General features: G+C 44.9%; 1 protein-coding gene across 1 annotated transcript in view; it reads right to left on the reverse strand.

Moving 5' to 3' along the window:
- The window catches only part of LOC129832189 (A-kinase anchor protein SPHKAP-like), a 139,020-nt gene that overhangs the window by 53,957 nt on the left and 65,734 nt on the right, over positions 1 to 19,329 (reverse strand). The gene's annotated exons all lie outside the window — the stretch shown is intronic.

Genomic DNA, 19,329 nt, shown 5'->3' on the forward strand with positions numbered 1-19,329 from the left:
AATTGAATGTTGGATGATAGTGTTGGCGTACATCTATATTTCACAGACACACACGCAGACACACGCACATGAACACACAGAGAGACTGCTCTAGATGAAGGAAACAGATGGAGCCGTCTTCACCTCTTCCACAGCACAGTGGTTTTCCCTTGAGTCGTATGGCAGGTGTTTGCTGTGGCATTATGGGAATGGGAACTTGGGAAGTGGGAAGCACAGCAGTACATCGTCATATGCAACACACACAAACACACACACACGCCATCTTATATCAGCCCACGGTTAGAGAATGTTTGTCTGCCTTATGTTGTGCTGTTATTCTGCCCTGTGACTCACACACCACCCACCCCCAACACACTTCTGCAGGGTAATAACACACACATTACTTGTGATGCTTTTCATTTGTGAACAACTTACATCCATATACACTGAGTGTACAAAACATAAGGAACACCTTCCTAATATTGAGTTGCAGAACAGCCTAGATTAGTCGGGGTATGGACTCTACAAGGTGTCAAAAGCGTTCCACAAGGATGTTGGCCCATGTTGACTCCAATGCTTCCCACAGTTGTGTGAAGTTGGCTGGATGTCCTTTGGGTGGTGGACCATTCTTGATACACACAGTAAACTGTTGAGAGTGAAAAACCCAGCAGCACTGCAGTTCTTGATACCCTCAAACCAGTGGGCCTGGCACCTACTACCATACCCTGTTCAAAGGCACCCATTCACCTTCTGAATGGCACAAATACACAATCCATGTCTCAATTGTCTCAAGGCTTAAAAATCCTTCTTTAACCTGTCTCCTCCCCTTCATCTACACTGATTGAAGTGGATTTAACAGGTGACATCAATAAGGGATCATAGCTTTCACCTGGATTCACCTGGTCGGTCTATGTCATGGAAAGAGCAGGTGTTTCTAATATTTTGTATACTCAGTGTATGCTGATGAGAAGACTAGATATTGTAGTCTGTTTTCCCTTTTAGTGTAATGGTGACCCTAGCCCAAATCCACAGTATTTCCATGGGGCACATAGCCTGAAAGCTGTAGCTCAGTCGGCAGAACATGGTGCTTGTAACGCCCGGATAGTGGATTTGAATCCCGCGACCACCCATACGTAAACATTTATGCACGCATGAGTGTAAGTTGCTTTAGATAAAATCGTCTGCTAAATGGCAAAGAGTTGGTATAAGTTTAAGTGCATAGCAATGGCACAGTACAATGACTAAACTCATTAGACGTTGCTCAGGTTGTCATGCAGATGCAAACAATCACTTTGCACAATGAAGAAGTCACCACACATTGTAATGAGGTTGCCATGCACACTGATTAAGTAATAAGACACATATTAATGAGGTCACGGCACACAGTGATGACTTTGTTTGGCATGATGAAGGTGTCACTGTACTCAGTTATGGCTTCCTCCAACACAGCGATGGAGTCACAACCTTTCTGATGAATACTGAGGAGAGAGCTTGATTCAAAAATTGTCTTTGGTTTGAGTTGCTCTCTTAAGGCAGCTGATATACAAACACTTAGAAGAGGTTTTCCTGGTAACAGCAATCATTTTAGTCGCAGACGTTCTCCCTCTTCTTCCCTCTCTACTGTCCTTGTCTCTCCAATCCACTCCGCCCGGAGTGTAAAGAGCATCATCCAAACATCTCATCAACTGATCCTTTATTGGCCCTATTCGTCTCCCCTGTGTGCATCGACAGCTGCTCTCAAGCACCAGCCCACACTCCCATAATCAGCCCTTTGCCTTGCTCTTCCAGGCTGTATTACACACACAGGCAGGCAGACAGGCACGCATGCTCTCCCGATCTGGAATACCTCACCATCAAATGCCGACCCCATTAGCTCCCAAGACTGTCATCGATTATTGTCACGGCTGTTTATTATCCCCCCTCAAGTGCCATCATTATAAAGGTAAAACCAGCCACGTCGTGGACACTGATGCCTCACTTCCAGACAAACTTAACACATTCTTTGCCCGCTTCGAGGAAAACAACACAAAGCCACCGTTGTGGGCCCCTGCTGCTCACGAGGACTGCGGGCTCCCGATCTCTTGTTTACGGACATATTCAACCTCTCCCTATCCCAGTCTGTTGTCCTCACTTGCTTCAAGACATCAACCATTGTTCCTGTACCTAAGTAAGCTAAGGTAACTGAACGAAATGACTATCGCCCTGTAATATTTACCTCTGTCATCACGAAGTGCTTTAAGAGGCTAGTCAAGGACCATACGACCTCCATCTTGCCCGACAAACCTAGACCCACTACAATTTGCATACCGCCCCAACAAATCCACAGACGACGCAATCGCCATTGCACTGCACACCCCCCTATCTCACATGGACAAGAGGAATACCTATATGAGAATTCTGTTAAATTGACTACGGCTCTGTTTTCAACTCCATAGTGCCCTCCAAGCTTGTCACTAAGCTCAGGGCCCTGGGTCTGAACTCCTACCTGTGCAACTGGGTCCCAGATATCCCAACGAGCTGAAACCCAGGTGGTGAGGCTAGGCAACAACACCTCCGCCACGTGGATCCTAAACACCTGGGCCACTTAGGGGGGGAGGGGGCTGCTCAGTCCCCTCCTGTACTCACTGTTTACCCATGACTTTGTGGCTACGCACGACTCCAACTCAATCATCAATTTTGCGGATGACACGTCAGTGTCAGGTCTGATTACCAACAACGATGAGACGATGAGATAGGAGGTTAAAGCCCTGGCTAAGGAGCTGATTGTGGACTACAGGAGACAGAAGAGGGAGCGTGACCTCATCCACATTGACAAGGCTGTAGTGGAGAGGGTCAAAAGCTTAAATTCCTTGGTGTGCACATCTCCTAGGACCTGAAATCAAATCAAATGTTATTAGTCACATGCACCGAATACAACAGGTGTAGACCTTACAGTGAAATGCTTACTTACAAGCAAATGGTCCCACCACACCGACACCGTGGTGAAGAAAGCGCAACAGTGCCTCTACAACCTCAGGCGGCTGAAGAAATATGACATGGCCCCTAAGACCCTCACAAACTTCGACAAATGCACCATTGAGCGCATTCTGTCAGGCTGCATCACTACCTGTTATGGCAATGACACCACCCTCAACCTCATGCCTCTCCAGAGTGTGGTGCAGTCAGCCCAAAGCATCACCGGGGGCACGCTGTCTTCCCCTCCAGGACATTTACAGCACTTGGTGTCAAAGAAAGGCCAAGAAGATCATCAAAGACCTCAGCCATTCAAGCTATGGTCTGTTCACACTGCTACAATCTAGCAGACAGAGATGGTACAGGTGCATAAAAGCCGGACTGAGAGACTGAAAAACAGCTTCTATCTCCAGGCCATCGGACTGTTGAACAGCCATCACTAGCCGGCTACCTGCCCGGTACTCTGTCCTGCACCTTGAGACTAATACCCCATCTATATAGTCATTGAACGCTGGTCACCTCATATTCTGTTTATATGCTGTTGTTTACTCACTGCGTATGACAATACTGTATTCTTGCTCATCCTAATGTAGCTACTACTGTACATACCATTTTCTTTCCAAATGATATACTGTCTATGAACACCACGTATTTATATTCTGGACTCGGACATATGCTCATTCTAATTGTTACTCTCTTCTCTGGATTGTTACTTGGGCTCGTTCTGTCATTTCTTCACTTCTTATTTAGATTTTTTTTAAATTATTTGTTTATTTGTATTGTATTTGCAAGACATTCTACTGCACTGTTGAAGCTAGTAACACAAGCATTTCGCTGCACCTGCCATATCAAATCTGTGTATGTGACCAATTTCATTCGATTTTATTAGACACACACACACACACACACACACACACACACACACACCCCTCCGACTGCATCCTCATCACTCCAACATCCTCATCAACATCAAAACTGTTTATTCAGCCCGCCACGGTCCTTTTGACCCCTGCCTTTCTTCCTTTAAAGATCTCATCAGAGAGACAGATGAATGGGTGCTCTTTAAATAAATGATTCTAAACCGGAAGAGGAGTCAGACAGAGGAATAGAGCGAGTGGCGATTGGAACTAACCCCAGACGGTAATACATCTACACACACCGTGTGCACAAACACACAAAAGTATGCGTGCATACTCAGTCTTACCTGAGCATACATACTCACACACACACACTAAGGTATTGTATGACGAGGTTCACAAGACACTGTGCAAGGGATTATGGGTAATTAGCTAGCCGCATGGCCCTCTTCGTAATGATGGGAAAGCTGCCGGTGTCTAAACAGTGGAAAGGTCTCGCTTTGATGCCACACTCAATCTCCAGCAGGGCCAGATCCTTCTCACCCCATCCACACACACACACTCAGAAACACAGATAGGAGACATAGAGAGAAGGAAACAGAGGAAGAGAGCGAGAGAAAGGAATAGAGAGAGAGAGAGTTAAAAGCTAGAGAGAATGATAGGAAGAGGGGGAGATGCACTAAGAGAAAGAAAGGGAGATACACAGATAGAGAGAGAAAGAGAGGGAGAGAAAGACAGAGAGATACACTGAGAGATAGAGAGAGAAAGAGAGGGAGATACACAGAGATAGAGAGGGAGAGAAAGAGGGAGAGAAAAAGTGATACACTGAGAGATAGAGAGAAAGAGAGGGAGATACAGAGAGAGAGAGAGAGAGAAAGAGAGAAAGAGAGAGGGAGAGGGAGAGAGGGATATACACTGAGAGATAGAGATAGAAAGGGAGACACAGAGATAGAGAAAGGGAGACACAGAGATAGAGAAAGGGAGATACACTGAGAGATAGAGAGAGAAAGGCAGACAGAGATAGAGAGAGAAAGAGAGGGAGATACAGAGAGAGAGAGAAAGAGAGGGAGTGAAAGATATGAAAGAGGGAGCGAGTGAAGCAGCTCCTTAATCTCCCTTCATGTGTACTCAGTCATCCAGGACATGTTATGATGACAGGTCAAGTCATGTCAAGTAACAGGTGGGCACCAGAGCGCAGTGACTCAATGCATGCTGGGAGGCATGAGGGTGAATTGGAATTAGCCTCTGGTTCAGGGCCTATATTGTGTGTGAGCATGCATGCATGCGTGTGTGTGTGTGTGTGTGTGTGTGTGTGTGTGTGTGTGTGTGTGTGTGTGTGTGTGTGTGTGTGTGTGTGTGTGTGCGTGTGCGTGTGCGTGTGCGTGTGCGTGTGCGTGTGCGTGTGTGTGTATATGTGTGTGTATATGTGTGTGTTTCTAAACTGAAAAGAGAGGAGGCTTGGGTGTCGAATGGATTTACACTGTTACCAGAATGAATCATCTGCTGGACATGCTCAACAGTGACGACGCAACAGTTATGATACAGACACACTGACTGCCGATACGTACTTTAGGAAGACTTTCCTTCTCTTGCTAGAACAAAATACTTCCCTGTTGAACTTGGCTTCAAGACAATCAGATGCTGCAGTAGTTTATGTGTCGGGGGGCTAGGGTCAGTCTGTTATATCTGGACTATTTCTCCTGTCTTATCCGGTGTCCTGTGTGAATTTAAGTATGCTCTCTATAAGTCTTTCTTTCTTTCTCTCTCTCGGAGGACCTGAGCCCTAGGACCATGCCTCAGGACTACCTGGCATGATGACTCCTTGCTGTCCCCAGTCCACCTGGCCGTGCTGCTGCTCCAGTTTCAACTGTTCTGCCTGTGGCTATGGAACCCTGACCTGTTCACCGGATGTGCTACCTGTCCCAGACCTGCTGTTTTCAACTCTCTAGAGACAGCAGGAGCGGTAGAGATACTCTGAATGATCGGCTATGAAAAGCCAACTGACACTTACTCCTGAGGTGCTGACTTGTTGCACCCTCGACAACTACTGTGATTATTATTATTTGACCATGCTGGTCATTTATGAACATTTTAACATCTTGGCCATGTTCTGTTATAATCTCCACCCGGCACAGCCAGAAGAGGACTGACCACCCCTCATAGCCTGGTTCCTCTCTAGGTTTCTTCCTAGGTTTTGGCCTTTCTAGGGAGTTTTTCCTAGGCACCGTGCTTCTACACTTGCATTGCTTGCTGTTTGGGGTTTTAGGCTGGGTTTCTGTACAGCACTTTGAGATATCAGCTGATGTGAGAAGGGCTATATAAATAAATTTGATTTGATTTGATTTTGATTTGATCAGAGAGCACAAACCTCCACGTGGGGAGCCAACAGAAGTGACATGGATATTTTACATCTAGCTAAGGAGTTTTGTGCTTGAAGTATTTTTTTGTTAGGTTCAGTTTGATATTATGCACCTGCTCATTAGTTAGCTAGCTAACTAACTTTAGCTTGCTAACTGAGTCAGGCAGTCACACACGTGTCATATGAAATTAATGGGGTGGTAAGTGCAGCCCAATGCACATAACACTAAATGTTTACCAAGCTAGCTATCTAACAAGATGATGAAGAAATAATGTTGTTCACTCTCCATTATCCCATACTGCCAGTGCTAGTTCACTTGCTGGCTAAAGTTAGCTTGACGGTTATCATTGCCATTTAGCAAAATAAAGCTAGCTAGCTACTCCACAAATTATTGACAGCTAACGGGCAGCTGCTTCATAAAAAAATGAATCCATTGTGATTTAATTATAATGTTGCTAGCTACGCTGGTTATCTAGTTGTGGCCATCTGGTTAGTATCAACAAGGGCTTACTACATATTCTATGTAGCTAGCAACGACAGCGCATCTTGCTAGTTAGCTTACATTAGCTACAGCAGACAAGCCATATAAGCTACTGCCACTTTGTGGCATGGAGTATTTAAACGAAGCAAATCGGAGGTAAACTGTTCCATGGAAACAACAAAAAGTTAACTGATGACACTTTGAGCACCTATGGGCAGTCAGATTTCTCAGTGTGTCTGAACATTAGGAGTGGTATACTCAGTCTGTGGGCAGTCTTTGATCCTTGGTTCTGGTTAGGTCTCATGGAGGAGAACAAAGGGCTGTTTGTCCTTTCTTGTTGCTCTCTTCCTCTCCTCTGGGTCGGGTTCCTTGTTGCTTTCTCTGTTTGCTCTTTCTAGTGTTGTGGAAGCTGTGCTCTGATTGTCTACTCCTTCTTTCCTTGAAGAAGTTTAGCTTAAGTGTACTGTTCAGGCTACAATTTAATGTCTTCTTCTGACTGTTTAGTGGACTATTCCCGCCCAATTTTTGTACTGGATTAGTAGTACTATTCCCTAAAAGGCACTCCCCCTGAGTACTTACTCCCTAAAAGGTACTCACTTCTGTAACTTATCAGTTACCAGTTCTTGCCATTAAATACCAGCCCCTCATTTCAGCCCCTCTTATTGGGCAGTCTCGGATATACAGTAGGTGCAAGTTAGTAGCGTTGATATTCTAGGCCTACGTGGTCTCCAGATTGCAGGCCTTCCTAAGACTTAATGTGTCACGCCTGCTCCCGCTCTTCCCCCCTGGCGCTTGGCGGCGCCAGGCTCCCCAGCATTGCGCACTCTTGCCGTCCCCATTACGCACACCTGCCTTCCCCACGTCATGCGTATCAGCGATTATTGGACCCACCTGGACTCAATCACCTCTGTCATTACCTTCCCTATATCTGTCTGGTTCCCCGCTCTGTTCCCTGCTTCTGCATTAACCTTGTATACCTGTGTGCAGATGCTGTTTCTGTCCTGTTACCTGTCTGTTCTCATTAAATGTTTGTACCTGCTTCTGATCCCAGGCGTCGGTCCTTACATAAGCAAAGCAATCGGCTAGGTATTGGTCTGTTCCATCTGTTGTGGGCAGCCTAGCTGTTTGGAGAAGAAGGTGCTTTCTGTATCCTTAATTGTCAATGCATGCAAAGGCCTTTGAAATGTTTGAATCCTTTTTTAATGTAATGTGAGTTGTGGATTCAAATAAAGTATTTAAAGTGTGTGTGTGTGTGTGTGTGTATGTGGTGTGTGTGTGTGTGTGGTGTGGTGTGTGTGGTGTGGTGTGTGTGTGTGTTTGTGGTGTGTGTGTGTGTGTGTGTGTGTGTGTGTGTGTGTGTGTGTGTGTGTGTGTGTGTGTGTGTGTGTGTGTGTGTGTGTGTGTGTGTGTGTGTGTGTGTGTGTGTGTGTGTGTGTGTGTGTGTGTGTGTGTGTGTGTGTGTGCGTGTGTGTGTGTGAAATATAGAGAGTGAGAAGTTGGTATCTTTCACTCACTAGTCCCAAGAAACTGTGTAAAAGCAATGCTTTCCCTTTTTGTTGCCTTTGGTCTAAAGCAACATTGAGTTTCACAGTGCTCAAACCACTCTGAGTGTTTGAGTACATCAGAGTCCTTTGCTCAAGAGTTGAAACACTGCAGAACCAAGAGAAATTGCAGAGAGAAATATGCAAAATAAGCACAAAAAAATAGGGAGAGATGGAGAGAGAGAGAGACAGAGAGGGGGGGGGGTGAGAAGAAAAGCAGTAAAGAGAGCTGGTGGAATAATAGAGAAACATGGTTGAATTCATCATCTTGGTGTGTGTTTATGTGTGTTGCATTGCATTGAAAATACAGTGCTGGTTGTGTACTGGGAGCAGTTATCATCCTCTACTCTCAGTGGAGCCTTTTTGCAAGCTCCTGCATTCTGTCTTCATTAACTTTGACACCCTCTTTCTCCCCCTCTCCTTTTCTCCCCTTCTCAATATTTATCTCCCTTTCATCCCTCTCTATTTCTCCCTCCCTCTGCCTTTCTCTTTCATCCATCTCTATTTCTCCCCCACTCTCCTTTTTCCTCTCTCTGTATCTATCCTTCTTCCTCTCTGTTTCTGTTCCAGCCTATTCCATTCTCTGTTTATAAGACCATCTAACAGTCTGCTGGCTGAATCCTCCATTATGTACATATTTTATCTGCTGAACAAAATGAGGTTATTCGTACTGACTGACTGTAACCCATTTACACCACCCACACAGAAAGACAGAAAGACAGGCTGCCCTGTTGTTTGGGCAGGCTCAATTACAGATCAACAGAAGCAGCAAAGATGTAGATACAGTGTCACAATCCCACCAAGTTCATTCTAAAAATGGCTCCATACTGCACTCTCTACTTCCACTATCTGGCTGCCACTCTATAGGAACCCACAGTTCAGTTCCAGGGTTCTGCTTGGCAATAGCCATGTTCAGTTACCATGGACAGCTCCAGGCCTGCCAACACTTATATTCCAAAGAAAATATGTGGGCTTGCTTCAGCTAATAGGTTTTGATGGATAAATGAGGTTGGTTGGATAGATGGATGAATCAGCGATAGTTGGATGGATGGATGGAGGGATGGCTAAATGGATAGATGAATGAACAAGGAAGGGTAGATAGATCTAGAGAAGCTTATTAAGACCCCTTAATTAATTAATTAATTGGAGCCTACTGCTTCAGGTCAGACATCCTCCGCAGGTACAGTGGTGTGGACTAAGGAGAGGCTCAGGTTGGGACTAGACGCTCTAGAAGAATACAGACACAGGTTTTTTTGGCCTGGGGCACAGATGAAACGTATACTTATGCAATACCTTGGAATCCAACCGAGATCTATGGGTAACACTACACTTGAACAGTCATCAAAACAGGCCTGCTACACTGGACACATAACTTCTGTTTTCAATGAAACCTGGGCTTAAGACGCCCAACTCAATGGTAGGCTCATGTTGCTCAGTGTAAAATTACACTCTGGTTGTATTTTCAAACATTTGACATGGGACTCACTCTCCAATTCACACCTCTTAATATTTTCCATTAGTCACTTCCCAGCCCACAGCATTATTTCTGCCACTTCGTACAGGTAACTGCCAAAATAAAAGGAACACCAACATAAAGCATCTTAATAGGACATTGGGCCACCACGAGCCACCATAACAGCTTCAATGCACCTTGGCCTAGATTCTACAAGTGTCTGGAACTCTATTGGAGGGATGCGACATCATTCTTCCACAAGAAATTCCAATATTTGGTGTTTCGTTGATGGTGGTGGAAAAGTCTGTCTCAGACACCTCTCCAGAATCTCTTATGAATCTCCTAGAATCTCTTATGAATCTCCTCTTAAGTGGTCAATTGAGTTAAGATCTGGTGACTTTCAAAGTCACTGAGGTCTCGTCTTCTAGCCACGGTAGTCAAAATAATGGGCAACAGGGCATTTTTATACATGACCCTATACATGATGGGATGTTATTTGCTTAATTAACTCAGAATCCACACCTGTTTGGAAGCACCTGCTTTCAATATACTTTGTATCCCTCATTTACTCAAGTGTTTCCATTATTTTGGCAGTTACCTGTATGCCGTGGTAGAAGTACCCAACTGTCAAACTAAAAGTAAAGATACCTTCATGGAGTAAAAGTCTTAAAGTATTTGGTTTTAAATATCTTAAGTATCAAAAGTAAATGTAATTGCTAAAATATACTTAAGTATCAAAAGTAAAAGTAAAAAGTATAAATCATTTCAAATTCCTTATATTAAAGGAACAATGCAATGTTTTAACTTATATATTCATCATCTCCAGTACCACCTTAACATCAACATATGTGAAAATGGTACGTTTATATGTTTTGTAGTAAAAAAAAGATAGAGAAAGATGTGGTTCCAATGACATCATCAACCAATTAGTAGACAATTAGTAGGCAATGCCTAATCATAATTGGTTAAAATCACACGACACACACAATGCTATCATTGGAAACACTTATCTTGAAATGTGCCTTAAAGCAAACCAGACGGCACTCAGATATCATTTAGAAACAAAGCATTTGTGTTTAGTGAGTCTGCCAGATCAGAGGCAGCAGGGATGACCAAGGGTGTTCTCATGGTAAGTGTGTGAATTGGACCATTTTCCTGTCCTGCTAAACATTCTAAAGTACTTTTGAGTGTCAGTGAAAATGTATGGCGTATAAAGTACATTATTTTCTTTAGGAATGTAGTGGAGTAATGGTTAAAAGGTGTCAAATATCTAAAGTATAGATACCAAAAACAACTACTTTTTAAAATGTTTTTATTTCACCTTTATTTAACCAGGTAAGCTAGTTGAGAACAAGTTCTCATTTACAACTGCGACCTGGCCAAGATAAAGCAAAGCAGTGCGACACAAACAACAACACAGAGTTACACATGGAATAAACAAGCATACAGTCAATAATACAATAGAAAAAAAGAAAGTCTATATACAGTGTGTGCAAATGGCGCGAGGAGGTAAGGCAATAAATAGGCCATAGTAGTGAAGTAATTACAATTTAGCAAAATAACACTGGAGTGATAGATGAGCAGATGATGATGTGCAAGTAGAAATACTGGTGTGCAAAAGAGCAGAACAATATGGGGATGAGGTAGGTAGATTGGGTGGGCTATTTACAGATGGGCTATGTACAGCTGCAGTGATCGGTTAGCTGCTCAGATAGCTGATGTTTAAAGTTAGTGAGGGAAATATAAGTCTCCAGCTTCAGCGATTTTTTTTAATTTTTTTATTTTTTTATTTTTTTTGCAATTCGTTCCAGTCATCGTTCCAGTCATACTTAAGTAGTACTTTAAAGTATTTTTACTCAAGTACTTTACATCACTGACTGTATGTATGCTGCAATTTTGGCCAGGTTTATGTTGTAAAATAGATTTTTAATTTCACTGAGACTAAACTGGTAAAATAAAGGTTTATAAAAATAAATCCAAAATGTCCACCCCATGTTGCCTTCCTACCGTAAACATAGACCAACTAGCTCTCGTTATGTTAGCCCTCTGCCCATGCAATGTTTTCTTTACTGTATGCTCTGTCTCCCCTCAACAGGAGAGTGAAAGGAGGGTGTGTGTGAGAGAGAGTGTGTAAAAGACAGAGCCTGCAACTCAACAGCAACAACATCAACCATAACAGAGCCATAACTGTCATGGCCGCCCTTCATGATGGAAAGTGTTTGTGTGTTGACGGGTTGGACTTGAGATGAGTTTTCTCGTGATGCAGGAAGCTTGTCTATCCTGTCAGTCTCATTATCTTCACATAACTGCTAGAATCCTCCTTCCTTCCTTCTCTCCTATATGCAGTGGGCTCCTGACGTGCTCTCTGTGTGTATTAATGAAAAAGATTTCTAAATTGCGTTATTGATTATGTGTCTGGCTGCCCATGAAAGACTGTGTACTTTTCTTTAGGAATCAGATCCGGTCTGCTGTGTGGTATTTATCAACACCACTAAAGAACACTGTGTGTGTGTGTGTGTGTGTGTGTGTGTGTGTGTGTGTGTGTGTGTGTGTGTGTGTGTGTGTGTGTGTGTGTGTGTGCTTCAACTGAACTGTGAGAACACTGTGTGAGAATCATTGTCTGCAGATGGACAGTTTGGCCCTTCTCTCTGTGTTTGCGTGCATGTGTGTACAACCCGTTCTCTCAGTCTAAACGTCAATATACTGACATAAAAGCAAGCGTGTGTGTGTGCAGTCAACTAGATGCTTGCTGTCATCCCACGGTGGATATAATTTCTAACTCGCTGTGAGAACATTAAAGCAGGTGCAAGATTGACCTGAAGCAGTGAGAGACCTGAAGTCTGGTACTCAGGAGGTCTAGATCTGATCGTTCAGCTATTGCATTGTGTTGGTGTGGTACACACCCCCAGGCTTTAACTTCTCTTATCTACGGATACCGGATGCGGGTTTGAATTCGACAACATACGGTGATCGCCACAAATAGTCATATTAAACATTCCTGAAAATACAAGTGTCTCACATGCTTCAAAAGCCTAGAATCTTGCTAATCCAACTGCATTGTCAGATTTAAAAAAGAATTTACTGCGAAAGAATACGATGCGATTATCTGAGCACAGAGCCCCATACCAAACTACTTTTTCAACCAGCACAGGCGTAACAAAATCACAGATAGCAATGAAATAAATTGTTTACATTTGAAGATCTTGCTCTGTTTGCAATCCCAAGGCTCATTGTTACACAATGAATGGTCTTTTGTTCTGTTAAATCCATTTTTATAGCCTAACACGAAACATTTTGTGAACGCTTATCTCGTTGAATTTAGTGTCATTCAATTTTCGAAACATTCGCCGTAAATACACAGACTAAACCTGACTTTATCCAGACATGTTTGGTTTCCTTGCAATCAACTGTTTGTTTGCAACACAACCAAACTTGATGGGTCATTTCGAGGGACGTATTGACCCAAAGAAACCGATTGGAAGACAACAAGTAACGACCTCATTGTGCACCAATTATATGACCGCTGTTTCGTTGATTGACTGTATTTTAACCCAATGACCACTGATCGTCTTGAAATCTAGCTGGGTAGATAGCCAATGAGCAGAGATAAACGGCAATATGTAATGTTTGTGTTTTGGAAGACCAACCCATGTAGTAAACTCCGGCGTAAAGACGGCCATTCGCCATTGAAGTTTCATACTGGAAGGAGTCAAACTCATTACGCACAGCACTGTTTCGGTAACAAGCATCTTCAGATGTTTATATATCGAACATCATGGCGAACAAGTCAGGGAAAGCTAAATCTAAGACTAGATATACAAATGTAGACAAAATTATAGAGGAAATTGATCGTGAAAGTGAAACATATGCTTTTGGAAGACGACTCAGTTAGCGACCATGACTCAAATTAAAGCATATTTTTTGAACGGAGAGGACATTGTTTTGGACTGGTAAGTTCTTCTCATGCTAATGCCGTTGTTTGAAATTAATAATATAAAATATTATTTGTGATTGTTTTTACATTTTATTTGCAATATATAAAAATGTAATGAAATGTGTAAAGTACGCATTGGCTATACTTCCTCCAGCGGCATGCTTCCTCAACTCAGTCTACATATTATGGATTAGAGGGAGCATGGTCGAGATGCGTGTGTCTGCCGCCAACGTGTCCATCCCCAACGTGTGTCCATCCCCCTCTAAAGCTGGTACATCCAGCTGGACCCCTGCTGTCTCTGGCTCCACACCTCCCGGGCCATCTAGAGGTAAACTGTTCATATTTACTCTTGAGGGCTAAATAAATTAATTTGATTTGATAGAGGACTGAGGGTCTTTCAAATATTGAAAGTGTGTAAATAGTTACCCATGTTATTTTGTAAATGTATATATTTTTTTTCTTCATATTTTTTTTTCTCCCTTTTTTGGGGGGGGTGTGTTAGAATACCATTTTGGTATATAGTTATTTGTTTTAAAATGTATATCTTAACCAATTTGGCCACTTGGGTACATTTGGGCTACTTGTGTGGGACACCTGGGTGACTTCATGATAAATGTCATGTAGCACACTCATTTTGGAAGTTATCATTCTGAAACTTTGCACAAGTACTGTTGCCCTCTTTTTTTTTGTTTTTCACTGAAATTGTCCCCATATTCATATCTGAATGTTGGTTTTATCTTGTTCATTTTAAAGATGTTGATACAACAATTAAAAATAAAAAACATATGTTTTTTTCATTGTATTATCTAAACCAGATCTATTGTGTTATATTTTCCTACATTCAATTCAAATTCAGAGTGTTTTCTTTCAAATGGTACCAAGAATATGCATATCCTTGCTCCTGGGCCTGAGCCAGAGGCAGTTAGATTTGGGTATGTCTTCAGGTGGAAATTGAAACAAGGTGTGTGGGGGGGGGGGGGGGGGGCTGGGGTGTAAGAGCTGTAAGAGGTTTTAAGAGATTGCAACAGATTAAAAAATATATATATACTTGCTCTGACTCACACAATGCTTTCTGTGGTTTCTCTCTCTATCTCCATCCATCTTCTCCCTCTTTCGCAGTCTGCCTCTCTCTCTCTCATCCCACACGCACAGTGGGGAAGGACAGGCTTAGCTTTGCTCCAGCTGCTCCTGCTGGCTCTGGGCAAACACATATTAATGTCCCCTTACAGTGGGCTACCATTACATTAATGTCTCCTTACAGTGGGCTAACGTTACATCAACATCTCTCGACAGTGGGCTAACACAGAACCAACATGACCTAAATAACTCTGGCACACAGCTAATGTTAGTTTTACAACTACTAAGGTTAAGCTAAGACCTGCGGGAGGATTGAAGCGTTTGCCTTTCAGAGTTGCTCAGCGTCTTGCCATAGAGCCAGATGGCCCACGGAGTGAGGGGAATGCTGCTACCATTTACCATGTTCTTCTACTGACATAACCAAGGCTGTCAGGTGAAGTGTTTTGCTGTTCACTGGTCTCAGTGGTCTTGTATGTACGTAGCGTCTTACACTTGTCTCCTGTCTGGAGGGGATATGGTGATGCAAGGTGTAAAAAAACAGTTCAGAAGGCGAAAGAGGGGGAAGGGGATTTGACCGTGACTGCACATGCTCAGTCTGAGATATGCAGGTATAGGGAAGTTATGTAAGAGCTTCTTCGCAATAGAAGAGTGATAATGGTTGTGTCAGTGGTGTGTGTGGGTTTCTGCGTGTCTATCAATCAAATGTATTTAAAAAGCCCTTCTTACATCAGCTGATGTCACAAAGTGCTGTACAGAAACCCAGCCTAAAACCCCAAACAGCAAGCAATGCAGGTGTAGAAGCACGTGGCTAGGAAAAACTCCCTAGAAAGGCCAAAACCTAGAGAGGAACCAGGCTACGAGGGGTGGCCAGTCCTCTTCTGGTTGTGCCGGGTGGAGATTATAACAGAACATGGCCAAGATGTTCAAATGTTCATAGTTGACCAGCAGGGTCAAACAATAATAATCACAGTGGTTGTCGAGGGTGCAACAGGTCAGCACCTCAGGAGTAAAGGTCAGTTGGCTTTTCATAGCCGATCATTCAGAGTATCTCTACCGCTCCTGCGGTCTCTAGAGAGTTGACACACGTGAATGCTTGTTTGTGTATCTACATGCTTGCATGCCTGCGTGTGTTTGTGTTTCCTCAATCGACAGTTAAGCACACACAGAGCACCAGCGGGCCTCCTCAGGCTTTTGAAACAGTCCCCCCTCCGGCCCAGCTCCAACCCCCTTACACCAGCCTGCTCTTTCACTGGATGCAAATGGTTTTCCCCTCCGAGGGCTACTGACCTTTTAGAATAATATTCACCAGATAGAGAGACCAGGCTGGACTTTAACACTGTGTCTCTCTGTCTGAGTAACCTCTACAGTATATAGAACAGACTGACTCACTGGGCCTCACCTGAAGTAACAGGTGAGACAGAGAAGAGATGCATCCATTAGACAGGTGGATTAGGAGGAGAGAAGAGGAGAAAGGAAGATGGGATGGGAGAAGAGAGGGGAGGGGAGAATAGGGAGGAGAGGAGAGGGTAGGGGAGGAGAGGGGATAGGAGAAGAAGAGAGGGAAGGAAGGAGAAGAGGACAGGGAGGATAGGGGAAGGGAGAGGGGATGGTAGAAGAGGGAGGTGAATGGAGAAGAGGACAGGAGAGGAAGGGATAAGAAAAGAATGGAGGAGAGGGAAGAGGACAGGAGGAGAGGGGATGGGAGAAGGGGGAGGGGAAGGGAGAAGGGGACAGGAGAGGAGAGGGGAAGGGAGAATAGAGAAGGGAGAGGACAGGAGTGGGGATGGGAGGAGAGGGGATGGGAGAAGAGGGGGAGGGGAAGGGAGAATAGAGGAGGAGAGGACAGCAGAAGGGAGAGGACAGCAGAAGGGAGAAGAGGAGAGGGGATGGGAGAAGAAGCGAGGGGAGGGGAAGGAAGAAGAAGAGATGGAAAGGAGAGGAGAGGGGAAGGGAGAGGAGAGGGGATGGGAGAATAAGCGAGGGGAGGGGAAGGAAGAAGAAGAGATGGAAAGGAGAGGAGAGGGGATGGGAGAAGAAGAGAGGGGAGGGGAAGGAAGAAGAAGAGAGGGAAGGAGGAGAGGGGATGGGAGAAGAAGCGAGGGGAGGGGAAGGAAGAAGAAGAGAGGGAAGGGAGAAGAGGACAGGAGAGGGGAGGGGAGGAGGGGAAGGGAGAGGAGAGGGGATGGGAGAAGAAGATAGGGGAGGGGAAGGAAGAAGAAGAGATGGGAGGAAAGAGAGGAGAGGGGAGGAGGAGAGGGGATGGTAGAAGAAGAGGGGATGGGAGAAGAAGAGGGGAGGGGAAGGGAAGGAAGAAGAAGGGAGAAGAGGGGAGGAGGAGAGGGGAAGGGAGAGGAAAGGAGAGGAGAGGGGCGGGAGAAGAAGAGAGGGAAGGGAGGAGAGGAGAGTAGAGGGGAAGGGAGAAGAGGAGAGGGGAGAAGAGAGAGGAGGAGAGGGGAGAAGAGAGAGGAGAGGAGGGGATGGGAGGCGAGGGGAGGGGAAGGGATAAGAAGAGAGGGGAGGGGAAGGAAGAAGAAGAGAGGGAAGGAAGAAGAAGGGAGGGAAGGGAGTAGAGGACAGGAGAGGGGGAGAGGGGAAGGGAGAGGAGAGGGGATGGGAGAAGAAGAGAGGGGATGGGAAGGAAGAAGAAGAGAGGGAAGGGAGAAGAGGACAGGAGAGGAGAGGGGATGGGAGAAGAAGAGAGGGAAGGGAGAAGAGGAGAGGAGAGAGGAAGGGATAAGAGAAGGGAGGGGAGAGGATGGGAGAAGAGGACAGGAGAGGAGAGGGGGAGAGGGGAGAAGAAGGGAGAAGAGGAGAGTAGATGGGAAGGGAGAAGAGGAGAGGAGGGTAAAGGGAGAGGAAGAGAGGGGATGGGAGAAGGAGAGGGGATGGGAGAAGAAGAGAGGGGGGAGGAGAGGGGAAGGGAGAAGAAGAGGAGGAGAGGACAGCAGAAGGGAGAAGAGGAGAGGGGAAGAGAGAAGGGGAGAAGAGAGGGGAAGGGAGAGGAGGAGAGGGGATGGGAGAAGATGAGAGGGGAGGGGAAGGGAGAAGAGGACAGGGGAGGAGAGAGGAAGGGAGTGGAAGGGAGAAGAAGAGGGGAATGGAGAATAGAGAAGGGAGAGGGGGTGGGAGAAGAAGAGAGGAGAGGGGATGTGAGAAGAAGAGAGATGAAGGGAGAAAAGGAGAGGGTAAGGGAAAGGAGAAGAGGAGAGGGGAAGGGAGGGGAAGGGAGGAGAGGGGATGGGAGAAGAAGAGAGGGGAAGGGAGAAGAGGAGAGTAGGGAGGAGAGTAGAGAGGAAGGGAGAAGAGGAGAGTAGATGGGAAGGGAGAAGAGGAGAGGAGATGAGGAGATGGGAAGGGAGAAGAGGAGAGGGGAAGGGAGAATGGAGAGGAGAGGACAGGAGAAGGGAGAGGAGAGGACATGAAAGGGAGGAGAGGGGAAGGGAGAGGAGAAGGGAAAGGAAAGGAGGAGAGGAGAGGAGAAGTGAGGAGAGGGCTTGGCTCTATGTATTTGTGTTTGTAAGAGTTGCGTTGTCATTAGTCTGTGCACCGATGAATGAGTAAGTGTGTATTTGTGTGTGCATACGTGTGTGTATGTGTGTGTGTGTATTTGTGTGTGTATACGTGTGTGTATTTGTGTGTGTATTCGTGTGTGTATTTGTGTGTGTATTCATGTGTGTATTTGTGTGTGTATTCATGTGTGTATTTGTGTGTATATACGTGTGTTTATTTGTGTGTGTATACGTGTGTGTATTTGTGTGTGTATATGTGTGTGTGTATTTGTGTGTGTATTTGTGTGTGTATACGTGTGTGTATTTGTGTGTGTATACGTGTGTGTATTTGTATGTGTATACGTGTGTGTATTTGTGTGTGTATACTTGTGTGTGTGTGTGTGTATACGTGTGTGTATACGTGTGTGTATACGTGTGTGTATACGTGTGTGTATCCGTGTGTGTATTTGTGTGTGCGTCGCTATTTTTAGCTCGGGCTGATGATGTATCCAACTGCCGCTAAACAAAACAAACGACCCAGGTCCCCCCCCCCCCCCCCCCCCCCCCGCCAATTCAACCTCCTTACAGAAGGCCAGTTGGATCAATGGGAGGAAATTACTGAGTAAATTGTACTCACAGCAAAGTGACCTTCAGACAGAGACTGAGAGACCGAGAGACCCACAGCCTTCAGCCTGAGTACTGCCACTGCCAGACAGGTGGTACAGAGAAGGAGGTGCAGGTTACAGGACAGATAGACCAGAGATATCACTGGTCACACACAGCACAGATAGACCAGAGATATCACTGGTCACACACAGCACAGATAGACCAGGGATATCACTGATCACACACAGCACAGATAGACCAGAGATATCACTGGTCACACACAGCACAGATAGATCAGAGATATCACTGATCACACACAGCACAGATAGACCAGAGATATCACTGGTCACACACAGCACAGATAGACCAGAGATATCACTGGTCACACACAGCACAGATAGACCAGAGATATCACTGGTCACACACAGCACAGATAAACCAGAGATATCACTGGTCACACACAGCACAGATAGATCAGAGATATCACTGATCACACACAGCACAGATAGACTAGAGATATCACTGGTCACACACAGCACAGATAGACCAGAGATATCACTGGTCACACACAGCACAGATAGACCAGAGATATCACTGGTCAC

The sequence above is a fragment of the Salvelinus fontinalis genome, chromosome 33, assembly GCF_029448725.1.
Source record: "Salvelinus fontinalis isolate EN_2023a chromosome 33, ASM2944872v1, whole genome shotgun sequence".
NCBI classification, from domain to species: Eukaryota; Metazoa; Chordata; class Actinopteri; order Salmoniformes; family Salmonidae; genus Salvelinus; species Salvelinus fontinalis.